The sequence below is a fragment of the Heterocephalus glaber genome, unplaced genomic scaffold (assembly GCF_053883595.1).
Source record: "Heterocephalus glaber isolate CG9 unplaced genomic scaffold, H.glaber_assembly_v1.0 deba00001104, whole genome shotgun sequence".
Lineage (NCBI taxonomy): Eukaryota > Metazoa > Chordata > Mammalia > Rodentia > Bathyergidae > Heterocephalus > Heterocephalus glaber.
In genome coordinates this window covers 170-26407 of record NW_028258193.1, presented here as the reverse complement: position 1 = coordinate 26407, position 26238 = coordinate 170, and the positions used below count along the sequence as shown (strand labels likewise).

The following is a 26238-nucleotide window of genomic DNA, read 5'->3' as shown; positions in this document are numbered from 1 at the left end:
CAATGCCACTGATTTTCACGTCAGTGCTAGGTCCTAGGTCATGAGTTGGACATCACTAGTGGGCAGTGGAGGAAAACCGGCCATTTGCAGAAGTCTCTGTCCATATCTGCAGCTTCCTGATGTCCAGCTCAGGCCACGGCCACCTGCCTGTGGATGGCTGAAGCCATCGACTCTCTGGGGTGGGTTCTGCCCGTGTGATGCTGTCTTCCTCCACAGGAGCTGTTCAAGAATGTGGTGCCCTGGGACTGCCTGGGCTCCATCTGGACCCGGAGAAACAAAAGGGGCAAAGAACCTCTGGCGCCCACCGTTCGGGCCACTATCACATATTTTAATCACGTGGCCAACTGCACAATCACCTCCTGCTTTGGGGGTCCCAGCACGAGGGCTGGAGACAGGGCCAGGGTGGTGGAGCACTGCATCCGGGTGGCCAAGCTAAGTGGTAAGAGGGTGCTGGCAATTTCCTCTGGACATCTCCAATCTGCCTCTTTTCCTCCTTCAGCTCTTGGGACTGTAGGCTCTTTTCTAAGATGTTCCATGATCCCTAGTGCCTCCTTGTCGTGGGGACCCTGACCTGGACTCCTAGGTCATGTGGTGTGGTGGGTGCTGTCATGTGATCTAAGCTTCTTTGAGTTTCACTAAAATCCTCCTCCCCGAAAGATAGCCTATTTAATAACTGGTGCTGGAACAACTGGATTTCAACCTGCCAAAGATTCAAACTAGACCCATACCTATCACCATGCACTAAACTAGCCCCAGCTCCGGGCTCGCCGGTGTCCACACTCTCGTGGCCGTGAGGCGGAAAGGGGGAGCCCCTCAGGCGGGACCCGGTGCTTCCTGGGGCCCGGCCAGGCCGGGCTGGAACCACCCGCACAGCCTGGGACCCAGCACCTCAGGGGCCAAGGTCACCGCGCGGGCTCACTGCGTGCTCTGCCCTTCCGCACCCAGGGGAGCGAGGAGCTTCCGGGGTGCAGAAGCCCAGCAGAGGCGGCCCCCCTACAGGCCTCCTCCCGGACCAGGACAGCGGGGACACTGCCACGCAGAGGACCGTGTGGAAGCCAGGAGATCGGCTCAGAGCGTGGGCGAACAGGAAGGGAGGAAGCCCGGACCAGCGTGGCGCAGAATGCACTCTCCCTGTCAGCTGGGCGCAGCCACCGGGGTCCCTGAGAGAGGCCTTCGGGACAAGGAAGGAAGCGCGGAAGGCCCGGGCCACAGGAAGGCAGAGCGCCAGGGCGGCGAACAGCTCACTTGAGACCCCCCTGTGCCACTGCAGAGCTCAGCTCAGGCGCCCAGCGGAGCCCTCAGGGCGATGATCCCTGCGGGGGGGGGGCGTCACTGTGGCCCCAGGAACAAACCATCAGATAACCGGGAAAGGGCAGGGTCCTCCTAGGCAGAGGAGTAAGGAGTGCTTGTTGGAGATGCTCCACCCTCTGGGGAGCCCGGGTCCCCGCCCGCCCTTGCTCAGAGCTGTGCCAGGCCAGCATTCTCTCGGTTTTCCTGGAAGCTAAACCTCTTCCAAACAAAAGTTAATCAAGAAATTTAAAGACCTACATTTAACAAGCAAAAGTTCAGGGTGTGATATCTAAGGTCACTACGGAAAAACCAGAGACCAGATACATCACTCCTAACTGCAAGAGAAAAGGAAAAGTCAGGTGTGGTGGTGCTTCCCAGCAATCTCAGATCTCGGACACGGAGCAAGACCTATTCTCTCTCTCTCTCTGTCTCTCTCTGAAAAAGAAACAGTGAGGTGAATTACTTCTGAAGAAATAACGAAAAGTTTCCAGCCTACTTCGAGGAAGCAAGACAGAGAGGAAGACAGAATAAGGTGGTAGAAATAAGCACGAATATACGAACATATTCTCTTTCCCCTGGCAACCTGAGCGCGGGATCTCAGCGCAGGGCTCTGCTGCCCTCCGGTGGCCGCTCAGTGTCACTGCACGCCCCGCCTGCTCTGGTCCCAGGAGGAGAGAGCTCCAGCTTGGGAAGCTGACCTGCAGGGATGCGCGCCCCTCCTCCTGCCCCCAAGGTCACCCTCCCATCCCCCTCCCTTGGGGACAGTTTAGAGCTACCTGTCCGCAGAGCCTCACGCACTCACAAGCCGCCTCTGGGAGGTGATTGCCTCATGGGCGTGGTACACCTGGGTTGTCAGGAGGTGGGATCTGGGCTGAGAGAAATCGCCTGGTTCAGGGCCCGGAAGCCTTCATCTCACTGCCTCTGCTCCCTGGACTCTGCTTTCTGTCTGCCAGGCCCCTCTGCCATGCCGCGCTGCCTTCGAGCTGCTGACTAGGCACTGAAACCTCTCCCAAGCGCGAGCCGAGATAAACCTCTCCTCGGTTAACTTGTGTGTGTCCGGTAGCGTGTCTCGGTGACCAAGTCACTCCCCTCGAGGTCCTGCCCTTGACACCTGCACGGCACGTGAGTGACACCTCTCGGGGGCAGGTCCAACCTTGGCTCTTGGGGAGGTTCTGGAGACTCGGTGGGGCAGCCCCTGGTGAGTCCTGGACGGGTCTAGGCCCCTGCCCCAGGTGTGTGGTCAAAAACAGTAGGGTGTGTGGGTGCAGGAGTGGCTCTGTCTGTGTCCGACGCTCTCCACAAGGCCCCGGCAGCTTCCCGGCCACACCTGTGCCCACCTCAGCCTGAGGGTGTGGGCCCACCTGAGCCATACTAGAGCTCCTGACCTGGCAAGACCCGTGGGGTCCTGAGCCTTCCACGAGCTCTAGAAAGGCTCCATCGGTCTCTGGGAGGGCCTGACTCCCCTGCTGCTCAGCCACCACACAGCGCCCAGTCATGGCCTGTCCTCCTGGGATTTCTTCCCCAGCTAGCAAGGGCGGTCCATCGTGACCTCACTTGTGTGTAGGGCTGTCTTAGTCTGCAAGCTGAAGTCCTTCTGCCCCAAGACCTCTGCTGCTTTGCTGATCTCAAGACACTGACAATATTGCTTGCTGTCTGCCCAGGGCCTGGTCATCTCCATGGCAAAAGTCTTTGGCCATTCCTACCCGTGTCCATCCATTGCCTCGGCCTTTCTCTTCAGCCATAGCAAGTGTCCTAGAAGAGGTTCTTCAGCCTTAGTCAGCCCACTTTAGCTTGCTCCTTTTCTTCCTCGTAGGCACAACAGGCATTGGGCTCTCCCATCCCAAAAGCACCATATGCATCCTTTTCAGCTGGAATAAATTTTAAAGTGATTTTTTAAATCATGTCACCCGTAATTCATTCATTCATCTGTTATGGCCAAATTTGGGACCCATATCATTTAACCATATTTCAGGCTAAAAGTAAGAAATAAATTTGAAAGCCTTAAGTAACGAACAGCTGGTTTGTTCAATTCTGACATCTGACTTCAGGGGGGATTAAAAAACTTCCAGCATTCACTGTGTTGTTCTCCTTCCTCAGACCTGGCTCCACTTCTTGGTTCTTAAGCATTCCATCTCCTATGTATTCCAGGCTTCCCTCAGGCAATAGCAGCTCTCAGATGATTTCCCCAGATGAGAAGATATGCATTTCCATCATTTCAAATAACATTCTTCATATGTGTTCTGATTGGCCTTTTGTAAATGATTTATTCATAACCAACCTGTACAACCATGGAAATGACTGTTCTTATTTGGTTAAATCCGAAATAATCCACTCCTGAAAGTACAGATTGGAGGTCTTGGGTTGAAGGTGGAGGTGTTTTCCCAAAAGAAGCTGGGATGTTCCTACAACTATGCATGTCAAAAGTGTCTTTTACAGGGTTCCAACTGTCCCTGGGCATAAATGTATACCTCCCAACCTCTTCCTTAGAGAATATGTTGTGTAAATCCTCACCCAATACAATCCCTTAGACTGTTGAACTATTAAAGTAGAAGAGGTGTCTGATTTGGGAGATGTTTCTGAGAATCTCTAAGACCTCTTGGCTACATATGGACAAGGAGTAAATAAAGACCCCTGAGGTTTCTAGCTGGAGGTTCTGGGTTCGTAGTAAGACTGCCAACTGGTAGAGGGAATTTCATAAGAGCAAGGCAGGTGTAATGATAAAGAGATTGATATTTGACATGCTGTAATAAAAGACCCTATGGAGATTCCATGGGGAACAGGAACCAAAAAAATAAAAGGCCCTTAACTGCAATGAGGGAAAAGGTATCTTTATAGTGGAGAAAGCTGGAAGACACCACCTCAACCCAATGATTAGTCAACACCAAGTCCTATGACATGCCTTCTGAGACAACACACCACAGGGATGCAAACCTTATCACGTATGAACTTCTACCTCCAATTCATAACCTGATTTTGAGATATCAGGAGATAACACGGAATAGATGGACACATTATACAAAACAACCATGCTGTCTTCTTAAAAAAAGTCAATGCCAGACCTGGGGATTTAGCTCAGTGGTAGAGCACTGGCCTAGCATGGATGAAGCTGTGGGTTGGATTCCAAATACTACAAAACAACCTCAAAATGTGAATGTCATTAAAGACAAACTGAAAAACTGATTATGGTAGCACAACTCATAAGAGAGAAATCTTCTAAGCAGCCTTTATGTCCATCAAGGCATGAATGGATATAGAAAATATAGTCTTTACACAAGTGTCGTATTAATACTATGTCATATATAAGGATTATCTTGAAGCAAACTTGGTAGAAAATATGTAGGAAAATAGATGCACCTTGAGACCATAATGTTAAGTGAAATAAATCAGACACACAAGCTTAAATATGACATAGTTTCTCTTGTATAAGAAACCCAAAATATAAATAAAGAGGAAAATAAAATAAAAATCAGAGAGATAGATTTTTGCAAAAGGGAAGGGGACCAAGAGATGAATGGAGGAGAAAAAGGATGAAGGGAAAGGAATGGAAAAAGAATTAAGATGTGTTATGTACATTTACCAACTCCCCAAGAGGAATTCAATCATTATGTACTGCAATAATGTACTAATAAAACTTAATAAAGAAAAATGAAAAATGACACGATAGCAAATTGCAGTGTGTAGTCCTGGGTGGGGTCTTGGATCAGGCAGATTAAGGGATGTAAAAAATCCCCACTATTGAAGTTCTCCTACAGCCTTGTTGAACTTGTAGGACTCTATGCGTTGATGTCAAGGCATATTTTGCGCCTCCTTCAGTACTACTTCCTGCACATGCGCACTCTTAGGTACCTGCGCAACAATGGGCGTGTGTTGTAAGAACATCCGGGCATCACAGGTGTCGTAAGAACATCCGGGAACTTCCCAACTGGCGCGCACTTGGCGACCGTTAGCAGTACCTTCCGGAGCGGCTGCGGTGCCTGACTGCGGCGGTGGAGTCTCAGTCTTGTGAGAGGTTTCTTAAACTGACGTATGTAAAAAATGTGATTGAGGCCCAGTCCTCCAGACCCCTCTGTACTGAACAAGATTTGTGGGCTTTGCCTCCTCACGTTTCTGTTTGTTCTTTTGGTTTGGCTGTAGGTTGGAAGGGAGGGAAGTGGCTGGCTGCCATGGCGAACCGCTCTCCAGGTGGGGCAGCTTTCCACAGACATGAGTGGCTAGCTGTACTGGGATGGTTCAGACTCAGAGCGAGGGAGGTTTTCCTCAAGACTGTGTCCTAGCAGGCTTAGAAAAAGCAGGTAGAGCCACAGAGTAGACATCCAGTGTATGGGTTATTGGCATGTTTAAAAGATTCCAGAGCAAACGGAAGTTTTTTTAAAGTTGAGGGAAAACATTCAATGGTCGGTTTGAAAACACCTAGCCCTAGCCAAAGTAAAACTGACAAATCCATCCAGGACCAGGGTATAAGCAACCAATGTTTTAAATTTCGAAAGTAGGGGCCAGGGGTTAACGCAACAGTGCCGCACCTGCCTGGCAAGCGCAAGGTCCTGAGTTCAATTCTTGGTACCAAAAAAAAAAAAAAATTAATGGTAAAACATGTCAAAGGTTCTCGGAAAGAATAAAAAAATTAAAAAGGAAAAATTATATAAGGCTTTGGTTGAGCGTCACAGGGTAGAGAACTCACAAGACTCTCACTGTGCATGTGTGTGTAATGGTGTGTAATATTTTTACCGGGAAACCAATACTTATCCAGTCATGTATGAAATCCTCAATTAATGATACAAGAGATAAGAAACTCCCTCCCTCTGATAAAATCAACTCATAGATGCACTACAAATATCTGAAAGATTAATAAAAATTTTTGAAGTAACGATGCATGGTAGAAGTCCTGATGGTGAGGATAACATTGAAATTAGGATGTAAGTCCAAAACGACAATTTTAAATGTTTTAAAAGCACTACAAACATTAAAACCCAGCAGTTTGCCATACTAATAAATGTCTGGAAGTGCACAGACACCACTTTGAGCACCTCTTGTAATGGTAGAGGCCAAAGGTAACTTACATTAATCTCACGATGTCTCAATAAATTGAGTATTAAAATATTTATGTTTTTTTCTGAAGTATGTATACATTATTTTTGGTGGACTATATGTGAAAACATGTTGTACACTTTAAATATGTATAATACAAACATGTGTGTTTGTAAGAACTTTTACATGTGATTGAAACATTTTAACTATATGAAAGACATTTAAAAATACACACGAATATGCAATTCCAGTATCTCAGTGACATAATTTCTCATTTGTTTGAAATCTTTTAATATTTTTATCCATATGAACATATTGCTAAGTTGATAAAACTACATTTTATGCACTTATACATTTTACAGATTTTGTAACAATAATTTGGAACTATGCCTCTTTTTTCACTTTTTTGTAGAATTTTTAAGAGCTGTGTTACATCCACTGTATTTGTATATTACATGTTTTATTTAATCATTTTCTTATTACTAGATGCCAGTGCTATTTTTTGAAATTATAAATAACTCTGCTCTATGCCACACAGAGGGGTGCCTATAATCCTAGAATCAAGAGGCTGAGACAGGAGGATTTTGGAGAGTGCAGCACCAGTCTGAGTGACATAGTAAGTATAAGGCCGTTTTAGATTACATCACAAGATCCTATCTCAAAAAACAAAGCAAAGAGGGCCGGGGATTTAGTTCAGTGGTTTCACCACCTGCTGTGCAAGCACAAGGACCCGAGTTCGATCCCTGGTACCAAAACAAAACAAAACAAAACCAATCCAACTTCCCAGGTTAATTTGGGCAAGGGATTTAGCTCAGTGGTCTTGCCACCTGCTACGCAAGCACAAGGACCCGAGTTCGATCACTGGTACCAAAAAGAAAAAAAAAAGCAAAGAAACAAAAGCTAAGTCTGCTTTGAGTATATTTTTGTATATGGATTTTTCTCCTTTAAAATTTTCATACTTCTTTTATTCCAAGGTATACATATTCTTTTATTGTGTATCAAGTAATATTTTAGTATATTTGGTTTTTCCTTTTTAAAAATTATTGAATTGATATTAAATTCTAAAGTTAAAACTTAGAGTTGGAGAAATAGAGCAATCCCAAATATAAATTTGGAATAGGGGGTTTCCTAAGTCAAACAAGTTTATGATACTTGATAAGTATATTCAAAATGTCTCCTTAAACTGTTTTGCCAGTAACATCAGCATGGGTGTGCGCTGCAGTTTTTCTATAGCTTTTCCAGCATATGTATTTTCCTGATTTTTAATAGTTTTAATAGATGTCAATTATTTCCTTATTATTATTTGACTTAATTTAACTAGTTTACTCTATGTGAAAAAGCTATGGATGTAAAGAGAACAAAAGACAAAATTTGAAGTCATTTAAAAAATCAGATACAAACACTTTGATGTTTAGTCAGTAACTTTGTGGAGAAAAAGTCAGAGTTCTTGGCTCTTATCTTTCCATATGTTACGTCTGTTCCTCTGCCACATGCAAAACTGGAAGAATTCTGGACAACTGCTTTATAAAATCAAAGAAACTTTAGCTAGATGAACCATTAAAAATCATCTGGTCAGGGACCAGGGATTTAGCTCAGTGGTTCCACTGCCTGCCTTGCAAGCACAAGGTCCCAAGTTTGATCTCCAGTACAAAAAAAAAAAAAAAAGAAGAAGAATCATCTGTTTAAACCCTTCATTTTAATAAGATTAAATAAAAACCCATTGAGATTCAAATTATTCAAGATTTTTCAATTAGTAGGTGCCAGGGTGCAATTTAAGACCAAGGTTCCAGACCTTTCTATCAGGCATGCTGCCTTTCTGATGCAAATTCCATCTGGGGGCTAATCATGTACCTACAGTTGTCCTTGACATTTAGGCTGAGAAGTGTAAAATTTAGGCTTAGTGTACTAATTCTTACTAAATAAAATAAGAGAGTGAATTTCCGTGGTCTTGGACTTATGAGTATAAAGCCAAACCTATATCTGAATAGGTTGCACAAAATGAGAAGCACATTTCATGAACTGTCTCTAATAGGCTTATGCAAAGAATTCTGCAGAAGGTGTCTTAAGCATAGTAATTCCAATGGCAGGTGATTAAATCCTCTGGAAGACTGGATCATCATGATCTTGATTTTTTTCTTGCTGTTGATTGTCTTGTTACCTATTCAATATGAGTTTGTTCACCATTTCTAGGCCAAATTAGGAACTGAATTTTACAACTGAAGAAAAGCACCCATTTATTGTATCACCTTTATCATTGCATTTTCAATCTTTCTGGTTTATAAAATGTTCCCACAACCAGTAACACGAGTCTCAGACTTTAATAATCTTTGACAGCAAAGGGCATACTTCAGATTCGAGCCCAGCTTCCATGGTGTAAGCTCAAATCAGCAAAACTGCAGAAAACTGTCCTTCCTCCAATTATTTCCCTATTTCTGATGTCCCCAGGTTAGTGCCTAATGAATATTCAGGCCCAGTCACTTTTGACCCCTGCCTTTTCGTCTTTCTTCTGGGCAGTAATGCTGCTGGATATCACTGTCTTCCCCTGATGACCACTGATGATTCATCCTATTATGGTCTCCAAGCAAGGTCATTCCTTCTCCAAATTCCTCATATCTAAAATGTGCTAAAATCATCCACTTTATCTTGAAAATCAAGGAAAAGAAACTTAAAACAGAATAATTTACAACAGCCAGGAGAATTAGATAGGTTTAGAACTGACACATCCAAACTGAAACTATGAAACCCTGCCTCATTCCCACATCCATCCTATGGTAGGGAGGCAGATCAGGGAGGCAAGAGACAGGCGACTCTGGGTACCTCCCTACTTTGGGACTGAGGTCCAATTTTTCCCATCTTAGAGAAGGAAGTTCTCCAAACTGTCTCAACCTGGGCCTGGCATTGTTTTACTGCCCTGGAATGTGTTCTTCCCATGATGACTGACAAAAGAAACATCCATACTCTTGGGGGTAGTGGAAATCCTGTATTTGCTTCACAGCTTACACAAGATAATCACAATAGTAGGTTGTATATAGTCTGAAGTTTGGGCTATACATTCTTAAATTTATGCCTTTACAGGAAAAAAAGTCGTACTCTCTATTGGGTTATCTTGTTCTTTGGGAGCTGTTTTACAACTTTGTAAATGATTGATAATAGATAGAAATGCAAAGCATTTATTGTTTATAAACAAATTATTTCCTGTCTGGCAAAGGAGAGAAGCTCAGTCTCTCTCTCCTATGATGGAAAAGCCAATCTTGCCTCAATTTGCACATTCATTTCACTGTTTTTCCCCTATACATTGGACCCTCAAGGTATGACTGGCCTGACATACGAACAACTTGGGTTAGTTAGGTTAATGGACCTAAGTCTGCCTTTTGTTATCTATAGTGTGCACCCAGGTAAATATTCAGATCTCAGCTGTATTGACTTACAACCAACTTGAGTTACAACCAGTCCTTGGAAACTGATTGAGTTTGTAAGTCAAGAGTCCACTCTATTTGTGTCTATTCATTGTTTTTTTTTTTTTTTTTGGTACCAGGGATCGAACTTGAGTCCTTGCGCTTGTGCGGCACGCAGCAAAATCACTGAGCTAAATCCCTGGCCCTTGTGTCTATTCTTTGGATTCTCTTTTAAACTGGTTAATACCTTAACATTTTTCAAATTAATGAGCAGAGTAAAATCTTTAACATGTTTATTTTTGTATAGGAGAATCATGATTTTATCATTTAAAAATTATCTTTTAACACCATGTATGAGATCCTAAAATATGGCTACTCTTTGCTACCTTAAATCTAGTTATATAAATCTCATTATATTTTCCTATCACTATGAAGAATCCAAAGGATCCAACTTGTGGGTATTCTCTCCTCACATAATACACACACACACAGTACACATGCCCATAAACACAACCCCCCAAAATAAGCAATAATGGTTATCCATAAAACAGTTGAAAATCCATGTGTAAGAAGCAAACATTCTCTAGTGCATGGAAGACACAGTTCTGATGATCCATCAGGCAGAATGTGTACTATCTCAGTTTGAATGGTCTATTTGGGTTACTTCCCCATTTTCAGGAGTTCTTCAGGAATGTAGAATAGATGGTTTCTATTTATACCACGGATTTTTCTGGGCACTGTTAACATTTTGGACCAGACGCTTCTTCAATGTGGGAGCAGTCCTGTGCACTGTGGGAAGCTTAGCAGCTTTGCTGGCCTCTACCCATTAGATGGCAGTGTCACATCCCCCAAATGGCTCCAGACACTGCCCTGGCCAAAATTGCTCCACTTGAGAATCCCTGATGTATTTTATGAAAGGACACAGAAAATAACTTATCCTATAGAAGAGGGAGGATCTCTCCAAAGACGTGTGTATACTCAATTAACATATATCAGCATGGATGGGTCTCAGTGGTAATGTTGTGTGATCACAGCAAGTTACAGAATGATTTGAACAGCATGATCATATTTATGTAAATTTTAAAATCACAAAACTTACAGTGTATATTGCTTATAGGGCCATGGATGTGGGGTGAAAATCATAAAACCGTGAACATGAATAGACACCAATTTAATGAGTTTCATTGTGTTTGGGAAAACAGGAAGGAAATTAGGATAGGTTATGTTTAAAAGAAAAGTCAGCTCTTTAACGTTTTTCTCACTTTCAAAATAGGTCAAAAACACTATTGCAAATGTTACCTTTTTTGATCTGGCTAACTTATATGGAGACATTGTTATTCTACCAACTTTATTTGACAGAAAAATCCATAAAAAGATATGAAACATGAAGCTTAAATTTTATATAGTACTTTGATGCTGTTATTTTTCAATCATCTGTTTTATATTGTTCATATGACTGCTTGCCTTCCTAATTAAGAGTAGCTTTGAATTGGCAGTGTTTTATACAGCAATTTTCTGGTTCAGACTCTAATGACAACCATAATATAAACGTTCTGACCTTATATTTGTGGAGTGCTTTATCTTTTCTCAGTACTCTTACATCTGTCTTCTCATTTTGTGTTCACAATTTCTTTCACCATCAATCTTAGTTTCAAATCTATTCACCATGTTAATGCATGTTTCATCTTTCTATTGCAGTTACCTTAAGTTTGGGTTACTGACCCTGAGATACCAGATCCCAGGGCAGTTTACGTAGGAAGTGACCCACAAAACACTGGTAGGTAAAGTGAGACAGGGAGAGAAAGAAGTTCAGAGGCAGCACGTGTAGAGCAGCTTACTGTTTAGGGCTACTGAGGCTCAATTTGACTCCTTTGTGTAAACTCCTGTGGATGGCTTTCACAATAGAAAGACACAGTGAGTCTTTTGTGATAGAAGTTGGCAAAACCAGAAGTACTTATTATCAAGCCCTTTACAAGCATAGTTGGCTAACCTGTGCTCTAGAGCATAAAACTGGGGAAGCATCCATATTTTCAAGAGTTCTGAGAGTTTCCAGTGTGAAGAAATGTGCAAGAAGGAAAATATCCATAAACATTTCATTTTTAAAGAAGTAGGTTAGGGACAAAATAGTACTTCTATAAGAACAAATATTGATCGTTTGGCCTAAAAAATGATCAAGATCCAAGCAGACACTTGAGACAGTTATAACTCTACTATGGAATGTGTTGGAAACAGTTCAGGCTTAGGAAAGAGTGATCATTCATTGTGCCAAACAACAACTAAGTAAAGATTATGGTAGTAATTAGCCAAGACTATGTTCAGGCTGGGAACAGGAAGAGATAGTGGTTGCCAATAATGACTGCAGAAAACTAACGAAGCTTACCTGTCATTCCAGGAGAGGAGAAAACAAAAACAACAAAACTAAAATCCGTGAATGAAAGGGAACATGTAGTGTTCCCTTCCTGTGTCCTCAGGGTGATAAGGAAGACTGGAGAAGGAAAATCTACCTACTGCAGGTAGGTTTAGAAGGTATCTAAAAGTGATAGCTATTTTTGTTAAATTAATAGACTGGTTTTTAGAATTTAGTTTTACAGAAATTTGAGTCAATAGTACAGGGTTCCCATAGATTTTCTTCTCCACAGTTTCCCTTCATATTAACATCTTGCATTAGTGTGGTACATTTGATACAGTTAAGGAACCAACACTTTTATATGTTTTATTAAGTAAAGACTATAGTTTACATTAAGGTTCACTCTGTGTTGTGTAATTCTATGAATTTTGACAAATGCATAATGTTATATATCCATCCTAATAGTATTGTATGGAATAATTTCTTTACGCTGAAACTTCCCTGTTCTTCATATATTTACACCTCCCCTCCCATTTGCCCCCAAACCTAATAACCTAATAACCTGGTGACACCTGATGCTTTCTAATGTATACCTATATCTATATCTACATCTACATCTATATATTTGTCCCCACACTGCAAGGAATTGAACATAGGTCCTCCAGCATGGTAGGCAGTGCTCTACCACTGAGCTCTAAGCTCACTCCCTAGCCCAAGTGCCTGTAATTTTGCCTTTTCCAGATGTCATTCAGTTGGAGTAATACAGTAGGGAGGATTTTTAGGCCAAATACTTTCAATTAGCAATATGTACGGAAGGTTTCTCCATGCATCTCCCCCCTCCCCTTACTGGAAGTTGAATACAGGAAGCACTGAACTTCATTCTTAACCCTTTTCAATTTTATTTTGAGATCTAATCTCACCAAGTTACCCAAGCTGGTCTCGAACATGTGGTCTTCTTGCCGCATCCTTCTAAGTACCTGAAGTTAACAGCATGTGCCACCACACCTGGCTTCTTTGCATGTATATTTCCTTTTGTTTTGTTGCTGATATTCAGTCCTGGAGATTGAACCCAAGGCCTTGAACATACTAGGCAAGCAGGCTACCACTACACTACATACCAGCCCCTCTTTTGATCTTGTTATTGCTTTTTTCATTACTTCATGATATTCCATTGTATGAATGTACTAAAGGTTGTTCATCCGCTCATTTATTGATATCATTTGGTTGTTTCTAGTTTCTGGCATTTTGTTTCTCCTATATATTTTGTAGATTGTATCTTGCAGGGAATTGGTCCATTTCATTTAAATTATCAAATTTGTGACATAGTGTAGCCGACCCACCCCACTGGCCATGTCAAGCCTTCTACTGGGACCTAGACCTGGTACTTTGGTCTTCTTGACCTGGGGGCAAGCAAGGATGAATGACAAAGAGACGTGAATTCATTTAACTTTGGGCAGCCAGGGGGCTCTTGCCTCTTAGGAGCCCCAGCATCTGGCTCATCTTGTATTTATTCACCTAAACACTGGTACAAGCAATCAAAGTAGCACAAGGTTCATCTGCTTTCCAATATCCACTAGTACTTACTCCAGTGAACAACTTAATCTTAGGTGTTCTAGCTTTTCCCTGGAACCCGAAATATGGAGTCACCCTGAATTCAGCCTTTCTCCTTTGTGCTCAGAGAGGCCAGTTAGGCCTCACTTCTCTGGTCTCTGACAGCATAGAGTTGTTCAGAATACTCTTACTTATCTTCTTCATTTCAATGAGCTCAGTATTGATGTCCTCTCTTGTTTGTGATATTAGTAATTGACCTCTTTCTCTCTTTGTCTTGATTAGCCTGGTTAGGATTTATCGATTTCATTGATCTTCAAAGAACCATATTCTGCTTTTAGCAATATTTAAAATTTTTTCTATTTTTCAATTGTATTGATTTATGCAATAATTTTTATTGTTTTTTTCTTTTGTTTGCATTCATTTTATTTATTTCTTTATTTGGGTACCGGGGATCGAACTTGGGACCTTGCACTTGTGAGGCAGGTGGTAGAACCACTGAGCTCAATCCCCAGCCCTTAGATTCATTTTATATTGCTCTCACTTGTGTAGCTTCCTAAAGTGAAAGCTTAGATTACTGTTTCTTTTTTTCTAACACTATGCTTTCAATGTTATCAACTTTCCTCTATGCACTGATTTTGCTGCCTTCACCATGTTTTGATAATTTGTGTTCTCATCATTTACTTTAAAATATTTTAAAGTTTCTTGAGACGCTCCTGATAAATGTTATTTGGAAGTGTGTTACAGTCTACATATTTTGGAAATTTTCTAGCTATGTCTCTATTATTGATATTGAGCTTAATTTCATTGTAGTACAAGAACAAACTATGATTTGTTAACATCTGTCCCATGTCCTAGAACGGGGTCTGTCTTAGTAAATGTTCCCTGTGAGCTTCAAGAGAATTTCTTCTGCTTTGTTGAAGTATTTATGAAATGTCAGTTACATCCGATGAATTGATGGTGGCCTTTCATTCAACTATGCACCTCCATTTTTTCTTTCAGCTGCATCTATCAATTACTGATTGAAGAGTGTTGAAGTTTCCAACTATAATAAGGTATGTGTCTATTTCTTCTGGTAGCTCTAATGGTCTTTATTCCCCCATATTTTGAGAATCAGTTGTTCAGGTGCATATATGTTAAGATTTACTATGCTTTCTTGGAGAGCTGACTCCATTTATCATTATCTAGTACAATGCTTTATCCCTGAATCTTTCTTGAAGTCTGCTTTGTCTGAAATTGATATTGCTAGTTCAGATTTCATTGGGTTGTGTTGCCATGGTATATCATCCTTCTCTATCCTTCCACTTTCACTTATGTCCAATGGAATTATGCAGACTAGAAAAGCTATACTTGAATTTTTTTCAAAAGTATACTCTGACAGTCTTTATGTTTAAATTGATATATTTAGGTAATTCAGATTAACAATAATCATTGATATAGTTCAGTTAATCTCTACCATGCTTGTGTTTTCTAGTCATGACAGTTTTTCATTTCTTCAAAAATCTTCCCTCGTTTTTCTTTTGTTGCTTTGTTAATTTCTAAATTTTAAGCTCTTTTATTGGTACATTTCAGGTATATGATTCATTTCCATTTATCATTGGGTGTGTGTACCTGTACATGATGTATCTTGGTTCTTATTTTTTTCTCCCATTACCTGTGTGCCCTTCTCCCCCTCCACCCTTCCCTATTTACATAGACATCATTTCCATTTATGTTTTCTTTTCTCATAGTTTTTCCTTTCCCTCTTTATCTTTCCCATTCCCCTCCCTTCACCCCTTCGTCTTTGGACCTTTTTTCCTATTTCAAATGATCCATTATCCATTTTAATCACTTTAACCCTTGTTTACACTATCAGTTTCTCACACTAGCCAAAGTATTTGGGATTTACACATGTGTGTCCTATTTGTTTCCCTGAAGAGCATGGCCTTGATATACATCCATTTAGCTATAAATGACTCTAGTTTTTCATTCTTTTTCATTCTTTATGGCTTTTATTAAAAACCCGCACATTTTCTTTATCCAGGTTCCAGTTGATGGCCACTTGGGCTGCCTCCAAGCTTTAGCTATTACCAACTGTGCCGCTATGAACATGGGGTCACATATATCACTGTGGTATGATTCTTTTAATTCTTTGGGGAAGATCCCCAGCAGGGGAATAGCTGGGTCAAATGGGACCTCTGGCCCTAGTTCTTTGAGGTATCTCCATACTGATTTCCACCGTGGCTGCACCAGTCTACACTCCCACCAGCAGTGGAGAAGGGTTCCTTTCTCCCCACAACCCTGCCAGCGTTTGTGATTGGATGATTTCTTGATAGCAGCCATTCTTTGTGGTGTGAGGTGGAATCTCAGTGTTGTTTTCATCTGCATCTCTTGAATGATGAGTGATGTTGAACATTTTTTCATATATTTGTTTGCTGCTTTTACTTCTTTGAGAAATGTCTGTTCCCTTCAGGTGCCCATGTTTGAATTGGGTCTTTGAATCTGGGGGTCAGATTCTTTTCAGTTCTTTATATATTCTAGAGAGCAGTCCTTCTGTCATTTTTCTTGCCTTGTTTCTTTAATGAATACATTTTCTCTCTTCACTTAGCATAGCAATTGTACCTTTTAAAAATGTTTGTGTGGGGCAAGGATTTAGCTCAGTGGTTTTGCCGCCTGCTGCGCAAGTGCAAGGACCAGAGTTCAATCCCCAGTACCAAAAAGAAATATTAAATAAATAAAAATTTTAAAAAAATGTTAGTGCTTGGCATAGAGTTTGCAATATATATTTACAGCTTATCTAAGACCACCAAGTCTCACTTGTTCATTTCAAATAACAGTATACTGCTTCTCTGCTAACATAGGTACCTTAGAGCGGAGGATTCTCAATTCCCCCGTGCTACTACTCCCTATGCCAGTGGTGGCAAACCTATGGCACTTGTGCTGCAGCAGGCTGTTTGTATCATTGAAAGCTATAAAAGTTTCACCATCCCTGCCACTGTTGCTGTCACCGATTCCACTCATTCATAAATTATATGCACCCAATATAGTGTTGCTACTATTACTTTGAGCAGTTGTCTAATAGATTAAGAATAAAATGTTCTATTTTACCATTCTTTATTCCTCTCCAATGCCTTTCTTTCTCCCTTCCCTTGTTACTGTCCGCCTCTCCCCACCTTTTTCCTCCCCCTCTCCTGTCTTTCTTCCTTCTACCTTCCTTAATTCCTTCTTTCCTTTCTGCTTCCTTGGTCTCTTTCTTGTCATATTTGATTTCTATCTCTAAAGAACTTATTGGAACATTTCTTGTCTAGCATATCTGTTAGCATTACATTTCTTCAGTTGTTATTTGAAAAAGACATTTTTCTTTATGTCAGAAATAAACTTTGGTGTACGAAGAATTTTAGCATTGTATGGATGGGTTATTTATTCCAACACCTTACATATTTTCCTGCACTCTCTTCTTGCTTACATGATTTCTGAGAATGATGGTGTAATTCTTACCTTTGTCTTTCCGTAGGTAAGGTCTTATCTCCCTGCTTTTTACAAGATTTTCTTTGTTTTTGATTTTTACACATTGAGTTTGATACGTGTACTTATAATTTTTTCTGTATTTACCTTGCTTATTGTTGTAAAGGTTCTTGAACGTGAGATTTGGTGTGTGTCCTTCATTTTAGAAAATTCTGAGCTACTATTACTTCAGTTATTTTGTATGTTCCTCTCTTCTTCTAGAGTTCCCATTATGGGCATGTTATGACTTTTGTAATTGTCCCACAATTCTTGAATGTTCTGGGATTTTTTTTTTGTTCTTTTGTTTTCTCTTTGTCTTTCAGCCTAGGGAGTTTCTGTTGACTTATCATCCAGCTCACTGATCTTTTCCCCAGTCATTTCTAGCCTGATCATCCTTCAAGGCATTCTTCATTTCTGCTACAATGTTTTTTTGTATCTCACATTTCCTTTTGATCCTTTGTTAGAGTTTCCATTTCTTATTGATTATGTTATTGAACTCTTCTTTTTTATAGGTATTAATTTTGGGGTACCGTTGTTTTAAAAAATGCTTGTTTTCTTTGTGGGATTTTCATAGAGGCATATAACATATTTTGATCATATCTAGCCCCCTATTACCCTGCCTCACACCTACTTCTTCCTCTTCTTTATTCCCTTTCTCTGGTCAAGTAGTGTCCCTCCTGCTTTCATGTACTTTTTGTAAAAAATCCATGTACTTATCTTTCTCAGTCTGGCTTATTTCACTTATTGTGATGGTCTTTATTTCCATCCATTTACCATAAATGACTTAATTTTGTGTCTTCTATGGCTGAATAACACTCCATTGCTTGTACATATCATATTTTCTTCAACCATTTATCTGTTTTCATCTAGCCTGATTCCATATCTTGGCTATTTTGAATTTATGCCACCATAAACAATGATATACAAATTTCTCTGTAGCATACTGACTGTAATTCTTCTGTTCCACATGTGTTCTTAAATGTTTTCTACTTTTTCCATTGTTTCTTGCTCTTATTCAATTCTACTCATTGCAGTTTGATTCTGGCACCATCTGTAATTCACAATTTAATTGTTTAGCCCTCCATAAAACTGCCTCTTACTCTAGATGCCAGCAGCAAGTGTAGTCCCCATATTTCCTATGCTTCTGACTGACAAGCTATAAATTTTGAAGTCCCAATAACCATTCCAATTTTGATAATTCACTCTAATGGTTCACAGAACACATTAAAAATGCTGTACTGCTGGGGATTTAGCTCAGTGGTTCTACCGCCAGGCTCAAAAGTGCAGCTTCCGGAAAATGCTGTTCTTACAGATACAGTTTTATTATGAAGGAAACACACAGGAAAAGTTCTGGAAGGCCCGGGATTCAGTGCTCTTGTATCATTTCTATGGAATCTGGATGTAGTATTGTGTGTGCACTGCAGTGTGTTCATCATTTGGGATGCTCCTCTTGTGTCCAGAGTTTTTGTATGGGCTGTCATCACACAGGCATGACTGTGTAAACCACTGGGCATGTGACTGAGTTCAATCTTCAGTGCTTTCTCCTTCATGGAGGTCAGACTGGCCCAGGATTCCAGCTTTCTAATCATGAGTTTGGTCTCTCTAGTGACCAGCCCTGATCCTGAAGCTAATTAGGCATCTACTGTGAGTCATTTCATTAAGATCAACAGTAACACAAACATGCCCATAACTCAGGAAGTTCCAAGGGATTTTGAAATTCTTTGCCAGGAATGGGATCAAAGACCAAATAAATTCTTTAGCATACCATAAAACCTTTAATATATCAATCACAGTTGTTGTAAGCTTCTTATCTGACAATTTCAAAATCTGTGTTATATCTGAATCCAGTACTGATGCTCATTCTGTTTCTTCAGATCGCATGTTCTTCCTGCCTTTAGTATATCCAAAATTTTGTTGTTGGGCACTGAGTCAGTCAGGCTATCAGTATAAAGATGATATTAGTCTGGCCATGACCTTGGGTGTTTCCTATTTAAGGTTTATTATAACTGTGCACCAAAGATTCCATTTTTCTCTAATTTCCCATTGTTTTCCACTTCCATGCTGTCTCCAAGTCTCCTAAGAACCTCTTTTTAAATAGAATGTCTCTCTTAGGTGTCTCATTTGTAACCCACTGTTTTTATATAGGAGCTCTGTCAGTGTAGGGATAAGATTTTGAGGAAGGGAAGCATTCCACCTTAAAATTATATATCAGTTTTTTTAATGGACTTGAGTTCCCAAGTTGTAGCCATCAGTAACTTTTCTCAACTTTCTTTTCCTCTTATGCAAGACAGAAAATCTAGAGTGACTAACAATGTCTAGTTGCTCTTCCTCTTCATCAGATAAGGCTGTAGCAAAGTAGCTTTCCTTGAGCACAATCTCATTAGAGAAAGTAGAACTGTCTGGGCTTATTTCAAAGTGGTTAATTCTGTTCTTCACTGCTCACAGAAGAGAAGATTGTCTCTCATATTTGACTCACCCCTGGTGGGTCTTCTGAAGGCCAAACCCACACCAGTATAGGAGGCTCCCTAAAACTGGGTACAGTGGATTTTAACTCTGGAGTTAGTCTGAAGTCAGCTTTCAGCAGTTCATCAGTTGCTGTTTATTTGTTCCTACCAGTTTCTATCTCCATATGTCTCTGGTCCCGGTAAACTGTGATTCTCTATATTTGCATGTCTGTCTGGTTTTTGCTGTGGCAGTTTGTGATGTGACCTCAGTGCTCTTACAGATCTAATTAAAGTTGCTGATTTTTAGTTTGTTCAGCTGTTTTTATATAGTCAGAACATGAAAGATAATTTCAGAGCTCTTTGTGTGTCAGAGCTAATCAGGAGGCATGACCAGTATGCAACTAGAAGCAGGAGTCTGAAATCCATATGTACTTAGGCCATGGCCCATGGGGACAGGCATATTGATTACTTCCAGTGGTCACTGACTCCTTCATAAAACCAGCTTTTCAGCTAAACTGCATTCTAAAAATTTACTACTTGCTAGGTTACTGGTCCGTTAAATGCAGTCTTCAAAAGAAAGACCTTTTAGTGAGATTTGGCTTTGTGATTTGAATTGGCCTTTTTGTTTCCACTCTGTCCAATCTCAGAGGCCTTTTCAGCTGGTGAATGGGTTTCTCATACGTTCTGTGCATTCCTATTACTCTTAATGTATTCTAGAACATGACTTTTTCTGGCTTGTAAGCATCTCCAACCCAACTTATGAGTTTTCAGCTCTTTGGATTTAAATCAGAAACATTTTAGTAAGTCTGAGCCCTAGAGACCCACTAGTAATAAGACTATCACTAGGATGAATGGATGAAGGTGTGTGTGTGTGTGTGTTCAAACCTGTATCAGTGATTTTATAAATTTATACCTATGTTATAAATTTATGTATCTGATTTCTATGCTAGGTCTAGTAATATATATATACACTTATGTAAATCTTTTTGAACAATTATATAATAAGAATTATTTAATACCTATCTTTGTAAGCACATTTATAAACTTTTGACGAGATTTGTAAGTTCCTAACCAGCATTAATACTATATTAAGAAATTTGTAATAAAAGTGTCTAACATCTCTTTTCATAAAATATATAACAGTTTAGAAAAATAGTGTATTTTAACGCATATGTGGAGCAAACTGACATTCTTTCATCTACAGAAGTTGCAAGAAGTTCATGAGAAACAAAAAGATTGAGTTGTCAGCATTCATAGTGCTTCTCCCTGTTCATTTATTACTTTGTGCACCAGCATATTCTGGTAAATGCTTAATAACTGGTTCGCCCAAAAGAAATGCCCCAAGTGTGGAATCTATTAACTTCTTTAGTGCAAATACCCCCATAATGGTCAATTCCAGGGCTGCGTAACACTGAGTAACAGAGGCATGCACTAATCAGATCTCATTAGGGTCCTAAGGACTGACTGTAGCAGCATTTGCTGCCTGTAAACAGGAGACAAAGGATTGTTAGGGGCATCATAACTGTCTGAGAGTGTTGGGAGCAATGCTACATAATACTAGGGAAAAATCATTTGAGTAGGCCTAGTTCTCTGCCTACAGCCCAGCTAGGACATTCCAGACATAATTGCATTTTGGCCTCTGGTCACAACTGAGACCTCAGTGATCCCCCCACCCCCATGCTGCAATCTGCAGGACAAGACCACACCTGTGAGAGATGCCAGGGAGGAACCAAATCTTCATCTGCATAATTCCTCATTGTTCTTAGATTTCCACTGCCCCCAGCTTTTTGTTACACCTTGTTTATCCCAATGTGAAGTACTGAACTCTATTTTTCACTTGTTACATTTGTTTCCCCATGTACTGAATAAAAGGTGCTGGAAGCTAGACGGTTTTTGTCTTTGCCACCCAGAGCAGCACTGATCAGACCCAAAGCTCAGCTTCTTCTCAGTCTCATTTGTCTACCTTTCCTGTAATTCTCTGTGTGCTGCCATGGCTCACAGGTGACTAGGACTTACTGCAGAGGTTCTGGTAATGTCCCCTTCTCCTGTTTCCCTACATGAGAGTGTTCATATTTTATAAAGATGAGGGGAAAGTCAGAGGTTGGGGCTGGTGAGGCTTCTCAGTGATTTTTCATGGAGATTTTGCTGGTTTTTGAGTGACGATGTGGGCTTTAAAAATATATGGACCATTTGATTTTCAGATACCTAGGCAATCAAGGTGATATTTGTGTTATCATGCTTTTTGTGTGTCAGGTAGGAAAGAAAATTGTCAGTTGGGAAATAATGCTTTTTTTTATTCCTTAGCATTTAGAGTTTAAATATAATGACTTTAGTAATAATCCTACTAATAACTATATGTGTCTTGGTAAGATATACTATTTTTTCCACAGTATTGACCATTTAATCATTGAAGGTGTTATGTGAAGAGAATATGATGACTCTGAGAATGTTGCTGGTACTGAAGTTTTGATGGGATCCAAAGAGTGTTAACGGTTCCCTAATGATGAAAGTGGACCAAGGTTATTTGTTGGTATCTTGATAGAACAGACTGTGTCCTTAAATGTATTTATCACATGGATCTACTTAGGTTCGGTCAAGACATCACTGTGTACATACATGTTTATTAATGGAGCTTTCCAGGTATGCAGGCAAGTGATAAGGAAGGATAGATAACACCCTTGACTAACACTGAGAAACCATGAAATTAGAACTGTGACACTGGAACTTGTGTTCTCAAGTCTTTTGCTCTCCATCAAGCTCTTTCCAAGTGCACAGAGATGAGCTGCTGTTACATTTCTCATTAAAGATCTTGTTTCCAGACATCAAGGTAGTTAATGATACTGTTGAAATTCTTCTACTGAAATTGTTTTTGGTATGTGTGCAGATGAAATAATGGCCAGCTTAAGTGGGAATACTCAGCTTAACTGAGGGTGATTCCGCATGTGGGTGACCCACCTAATGATTGTTGCCAGAACTGCATAAAAGGAGGATAGGAGGGGAGGAATGCTGGCTGCTGATTTCCCAGGAGAAGCTTTGTTGGAACTGGAACTCAATGGCTTTTCTTGCTGTTGCTCCCTCAGTGGGGTGGGGGTTGCTGGTCTTTGCCTTTGTCTTGAGTGTCACTCCCTGGTTCCAGTGCAGATCCCTCAGTGTTCTGGCACAGATTGTTCACCTGCTGGCATAGACTTTTGAGCTTCTACCACTGGCCCTTGGGCCTTTTGATGCAGATTCTTGATATGAACTTGCATGAGACATTGCTGAGGGCTGTAGGCCTCTGGCTGGACTCATGTGGAATATTATGTGGAAAGATCTATTGCACTTTTCTGGGTTTGACTTTTTGGGAGACTATTGTAAGACAGTCCTATAAATTTGTATATCCTGTGGTAAATCTGTTTCCTTGGAAACACTGACTAGAACAGTATGTTTATAGGTAAAAAATAAATTTGTAACAGTAAACATGGATTTTTCTTTATTTGCAGGTATAGACATGCAATGAGATGTGCACCAAACACTGGGATTTTTAGATTTCTGTCAAGACCTTATAGTAACCCTTTCAACTGTTGGTCAGCACACCATGTAGGTAGGTGGTTTCATGTAGATTCTGACGTAGGCCCAGACCACAGCACAGCTTGGCAATCTTACTGGTTTTACCTTCTCAAGTATTCTTAAAGATGTATTTTCTAAAGCCTTTTCAGATTTGTATCATGAGATTACAGTTAATCTAACATCAGCCTTTAATGGCAGACATTGCTTTTATGCAAACAAATGCTGATGTAGACCAAAACTAAAGCACAGACCACCTGATCTTCAGATCACATGAGGCAAGTGGTTATGGTTTCGCTACCACTTGCCATCACGATTTCTTTGCCAGTATTCAGGTGAGGAATAATAACATCCTTAGGAACACTTGAAACCATGCAGTTTCTTTTCTGTATTTCAGAGAGAATGTGTAACCCTGTAAGGAGGTTGCACATATCCAAGTATTTATCACATAGTCCCAACTATAGTAATCATAGGAACTAGGCAGATATTCCACGAAGAAATATTGTCTTATCTGACATTATCCTTGACCTTGGAGAACCACAAGAATCCAGGTAGAGTCCTGTGATCATGGATGTAATAGAAGCTATTCAACAGTTCCTGGTAGGTTGTGTCTTGATTCCTGTCAAGGGTTAACAGTGAATTTAAAAAGTTCATTATCAGGAGATATTTCTGTATTAGAGTAAATATTTTCATGTACAGCACATGCCAGACCGACCATTAGATCATCAAATATCTGGGTCAGTGATGTTTATTTCCCTACAATTTTTATCATATGATTTAAAAAATGTAAGTATGTAGATAAAGAATACAGTATTTCATATTCTAGAAACCATATTATTGCATTATCTTACATTTAGAGAGAATTTACCCTGGGAATTTCAAATGACTTTCATGTACTCAGGTTATTATTATGCATTTATGCATCATGGTAGTTAACAAGTTAAATATTAGCAGTCATGAGATAATGAGGTTTGGAACAATGATGTTCATCCTAAAATAATCAAGAATACAAGTAGAGTTGATGAGTCCAGGTAGAAATGAAATCTTGCAATAATGACAATAAAGAAAGTTATTTGAAGGGTCCCAGTAGAAAAGTCTTACCATACATATACTTGTCACCCATGTTTTTACATTTCCATGCAGATACGGTGGTAAGTCTCATGATGACCAACAGTGACAATTTGTTGAACCCATGGCCATGATGATCAAGAGGGATATTGTAAGTGTGGGGTTCTTACATTTATTTTAGCATGTTTCCTGTACATATTTAGTAAAGGAATGATTCTGTTTACCACTGCTAGTAGCAAGTAGCTTATTATATAAAGTTTGATAAACTCTGAATTTAATCCTAGGAGGTGTGGAGGCATATGCAGGGATCCATGTAAGTTATTCAACTGATCCACATCACAGTATTGACCATAATTTTTTCTACAGGTAGCCTCAAGAGAAAATGGTGTGAAGAACATCTCTGACCTTGAAGTTCTAAAGATCTAAGTACTTCAGTTGGTTTCCCTGATGATGGAGGTGAAAAATTTTAAAGTTGTCCTTTTTTTCTCCCCTCAGGAGAAAGATGATGCGTCCTAAACACACATCTCAAAGTGTTGTCTAAGATTCCAACAGTTATTAAATTATAGTGATTGAACTTAAGAGTGGTAATTTATGAAATGTTATGACTAACCTGGTAATTAAGAAATTGTCCCTACCAAGATGCCAACAGATAACCTTCAGATTTCTTGGTAAAGTGGATGGGATACTAACACAATGTTACCCTGGCTTTTTGGCAGGTATTCCATTAAGTTTTATCCTAGTGTACAGGTTTGTTGACTTTAAATCATTAGAGGCATTTCTTATTTTTTGGTATTTATATCATGAATGATGCTTTTGAACTCCTGTGGTAACCTCTGCTTAGAACACAGTTCAAAATATGATTTTTCAGTAATGCTTTTTGTAAATATGACATTGTACTATGGACTTATTTAGAGATTGTGATAGGTTATTGTATAGGGATGCAGGTCATTGACCATATTTCCTATCCCCTAGTATTGACCATGGGAATTTTGCTAGTGTTTCTTCCAAACAAGATGGTATTTCTTAGTAGGCTTTTACCTCAGTGTTCAGCTTTAGCCATGTAATTGTGATAAGAATATGATTTGTCATGTTGAACACCATGACCAAGGGAATGTGTCAATGTCTTCCTTGAATGACATAGGTTCCAAAATCATTTTTCATGATTTGATTTTCAAGTTCCTCTGAAGACACTGTGATTATCCTACCCATGGGAGTGAGTAAAGTCCATAGAGGGTTATGAGGTAAGTGCTGAGGTACCCTAAACCAGATCTTCATCTATAGAGGAAAGGGATGAGGGTGTCCTGACTATTACTAGAGTTAGTGGTCACTGCTCCTATAAGAAATAATTTTGTCCTTCACAGTTCTAGTAAATATGAGTTTATCCTTTATATGCCATAGGGAAAATTGGTGTTTTAGCAAGGACTGCTGAGGGAGTGATTATGAAATGGTTAATTGAAATTATCGTGTGGAACTCTAGGACTGCAGTAAGCATAGGTTAATTTCCAGGGTGTGGAGATGACAAAATATGGGCTCTCTGACAATACTGTTTTTGTTTGGTGAATCCAAGTATCCTGAGGAGTTTAGCTGTCCTTTAGCAATGGACATTAAAAAGGGAGTGGGCTCATGTTCTGACACAGCACCTTCTATGCCAAACTGGCTTTGTATTTTTTCAGATGCCCTTCAAGAGAACACAGTGATCCAGAAAAGATGGTTGTTGCAGTCACCCTAGTAACAAGGTAAAATGATAAAATGGTCATAGTCCAGTGAAGGCTGTTTGATCTTCTATAATCCTGGCAAGTTCCTAACTAGGTGCTCAGATGTTAAGGTCTTGGCTAGTGTATTGGTCTGGGATGATAGTCACTCACTAGTGACATCTCATTTTCAGCAATTCATTTTATGACTGTGTTAGGTTATTATATTCCCCCACTTCTGGTGATACATGTTTTCAAAACATATTATCACCTTAATATTACAAGGATACATCAAATGTCATTGCATCTTTTCTGGAATGTAATAGATGTAATATGCTTGTATTGCTACTGGTGGAGAAGAGATTTACATTAATTTTCACTGAGTCCATCTCTGAAATATTGTC

The 26238-nt window shown here is 40.1% G+C and overlaps 1 long non-coding RNA gene across 4 annotated transcripts; it reads left to right on the top strand.

Annotated features, from left to right (window-relative positions):
- The first annotated feature begins 1213 nt into the window (after nt 1–1213).
- On the top strand, nt 1214–25882 carry LOC147828392 (uncharacterized). 4 transcript variants are annotated; one of them, XR_015450877.1, is made up of 9 exons: nt 1214–5314; nt 6854–6931; nt 12103–12223; nt 14608–14660; nt 21923–22051; nt 23012–23112; nt 24219–24599; nt 25320–25384; nt 25817–25882. It is a non-coding gene; the product is annotated as an uncharacterized LOC147828392 (long non-coding RNA). The 4 variants fall into 4 exon arrangements; XR_015450876.1 differs by lacking the exon at nt 21923–22051 and adding an exon at nt 15629–15717; XR_015450875.1 differs by lacking the exon at nt 21923–22051.
- The last annotated feature ends 356 nt before the right edge of the window (nt 25883–26238 follow it).